Source organism: Cavia porcellus, unplaced genomic scaffold, assembly GCF_034190915.1.
Source record: "Cavia porcellus strain 051 isolate PalLab524CR breed Dunkin Hartley unplaced genomic scaffold, mCavPor4.1 scaffold_14, whole genome shotgun sequence".
Taxonomy (NCBI): domain Eukaryota; kingdom Metazoa; phylum Chordata; class Mammalia; order Rodentia; family Caviidae; genus Cavia; species Cavia porcellus.
The window spans coordinates 36,597,919-36,601,000 of NW_026947497.1; the positions used below are offsets into that span (position 1 = coordinate 36,597,919).

The 3,082-nt window shown below is 36.2% G+C and overlaps 1 protein-coding gene across 8 annotated transcripts in view; it reads left to right on the forward strand.

Annotated features, from left to right (window-relative positions):
• Window positions 1-3,082, forward strand: part of Slc10a7 (solute carrier family 10 member 7) — a 241,857-nt gene that overhangs the window by 28,451 nt on the left and 210,324 nt on the right. The window lies entirely within an intron of this gene.

Consider the following 3,082-nt stretch of genomic DNA (forward strand, 5'->3'; position numbering starts at 1 on the left):
TAGTACTATCTCATTGTGGTTTTAGTTTAATTTACATCTCCAAGTGACTAAATAATGATAGTATCTTTAAATGGGCTTATTTACTCTTATCTGTCCTCTTTGGTAACACTTTCATCGGATGTATGTGTTGTAAGTACTTTTCTCCAATCTATTGTTTGCCTTTTTATCTTACCAGTGTCTTTTGAAATATAGGATGGCAGTGAAAGCAGTAAAAGGTGATTGGCTTCGGGGTGTATTTTGAAGGCAGAAGACATGCTGATGAATTAGCTATGCTGTCTGAGAGAACAGGAGGGGCCAGGGTTTTTCCTGAGTGCCTGAAAGGATGGGGTTGCTGATATAGAGAAGAGAGGACTGTGTGGCAGCAGGTTTGGGGGGTGGGTATGGACCCGGGGATGTTGGAGGTGATCACTAAGAACTCCAGTATCTTAGTGGCTAAATGTGTGCATGTATCCCTGCTCGTCTGGCCCATATGAGTCAGTGGGAAGGTCTTTTGCCATCTTAATGAAGGCTGATTGACTGCAGGCTCCACCATCTTGTAGTCTCACCATCTGGGTGGAATACAGAGCATTGTAAGTTGCCACAATGGAGAGAGAGAGATCAGAAAATGTTAAGTGGACATTTGACTGTCTCGGTTGGCATTGATACATGAAACTTCCGTTTATATTAAACTGGAAGGGCAGAGAGAGGAAGGGGTTGTAAAAAGAATTAAGATATGTTTTGTACTTGCACTAAGTTCCCATGATGAATGTAATCATTGTGTACTGCAAACATGTAGTAATGAAAATAAAAATTTAAATAAATAAATTGACTAGAGCAAATCACATGTTCTATTTTTGTTTGTTTGTTTGTTTTTGTACTGGGGATCAAACTTACAATCTCCCACTTGCCAAGCAGGCACTTATGTCGATGAACTATATCCCCAGCCCTAGTCATGTATTCTTACCAGGTATAATTTCTGTGCCTGAGAGAGGATAACTGGATATTGGAGAATATTTATAATATCAGCTAATTGTTGTTTAAGATCAAGGACTTATTTATTTGTTTTTTGATGTGTTAAAGTGCCTGTTTCTTATTCAAGTTTACATGTCATCTAAGAATTAAAGATACTGGACAAAGTTCAAGAAGTGCTCTAAACTAGAGGGAGAAATCAATGAATAAATGGTAATTAAAACCAAATTTTGGTGAGATTATTAGGGAGGAGAGCATAGATAGAAAAGACAGGAGATCCCAGGAGTGAGCTCTTGTTCCCAGATAAGGACGAATAGTTAACAGAAGCAACAGAGAAAGCATAATTAGTGACAGGATGGAGTTAAGGAAGTCGGTGTCCTGGAAACAATGAGAAGAAAATATTTGAAGAAGTATGATCAACTGTATAAACTTTATGCTGACATATTTTGTATGAGATGAATTGTAAGAAATAATTATTGCGTTGTACTACATGGAGGTATTTGGTCACCTTGTTTAGAATGGTTTTGGTGATACATTGGGGTAAAAGTTTGTTTTAAGTGGGCTCAAGAAAAAATGAGGAGAGGAGAGTGAAGAGCCTGTTTTGAGATCATCTGTCGTAAAAGGGAAGAGAGAGTGGTGCTCTATTTAAATAGGGGTATGGGGTTAAAAATTTTTTAAGCATATAAATGACTTTTTCTATCAGTATGAGAATGGTTCATTATAGAAGGAACTATTTTTGAGAGACATTGAGAGATAAATAGATAGAGACCCAAGTGTGAGTGAGGCTAGCACTGGAGTAATTTTTTCTATCAAATGAGAAAGAAATGATATAGGTTTTCTGAGGTTTCGCAGGAACTTAGACCATTTATTCATAATTGGAAGGAAGGCAGAGTGTTTAGATACAAATGCAAGTAGGTGAGTAGAAGGAGGATGGTTGGAAGTTCCCTCCTGATGACTTACTTCATAGAGTAGGAAGCAAGGTCAGCAGCCAATGGTGATGAAGTAGATAGTATCAGTGTTAGAGAACAGAGGAGAAAGTGTGCAGTAGCTATCTAGATGAGGAGAGTTAACTGGAGAGTGGTAATATTGCCAGGAAGCAGTGAGCACCCAGCTGATTTGTTGATACGCATTATAGTGGAGAAGGGCATTGCTTTTGAATATTTTCATAGCCACATTGAACTTCTTGGGGTAAGAGTGAAATTGGCAGATAGTTGGATTTAATCAAAGTTTCATTATGCTAGGTAATTTCAGTTCATAATTAGTAAGAGAGAAAAATTATAGAAGTTTTGGTTTAGTTCCTACAATAGTTTTCTTTCTATTGCTTTCTAAGAATTTGAGGAAAGGATTTCTTTGGGATTAGTTAGGGCCAGTATTAATTGGCCTACATGTGCCTTTTATGTCATTTTTTCTGTTGTAATTTCTTTAAGAGGTGTATAAGCTACACTCATTTAAAGAAGAAAATACCATTTTGTTTTCAAATGTCTTTTGACAGAAGTTCAAAGTTATCCATTTTCTTGACACTAATACATGCAATTGAATTCTTTGATGTGTAATTACATATTAATTCCCCACTAATTATTTGAATTATTGGTGTTTTATTTCCTTCATCATGTAGAATTTAGAAATACAGTAAAACCTTGCTTTGTGAATATAATTCATTCTGGAAACATGCTTATAATCCCAGGCACTAGTATAGCAGAGTGAACTTTTCTATAAAAATTAATGGAAATTCAGATGATTGTTTTATAACCAAGCAATACTCATATAAATAAATTAACATGAACTTACCTTTGAAAACCTTTGTGGCTGGTGTGAGGGAGATGAGAGGGGAGGGTTATTTTGTAAGACAACATTCACCCTCACTAACTCAATCATTGCTATCTTTTGACTCAATGAAATCATTCATTTTTTTTGTGCAACTTTAATAAGGAACCTGTCCAGTGACATTCACTTTTGTCTCCTTTGAGGATTTTGCAGAAATGTGACATTGCATTGTCCTTAACTGAATGTATTGCTCATACCACTTTATTCAAGTGGTGCTTTCCTACAAAACTTTGTAGTTTCCTACATTTGACAGATTTCTCTAATCTCATTTGGGTTGATTCTTCTGGCTTTATATCCTCTTCCTCTGCAG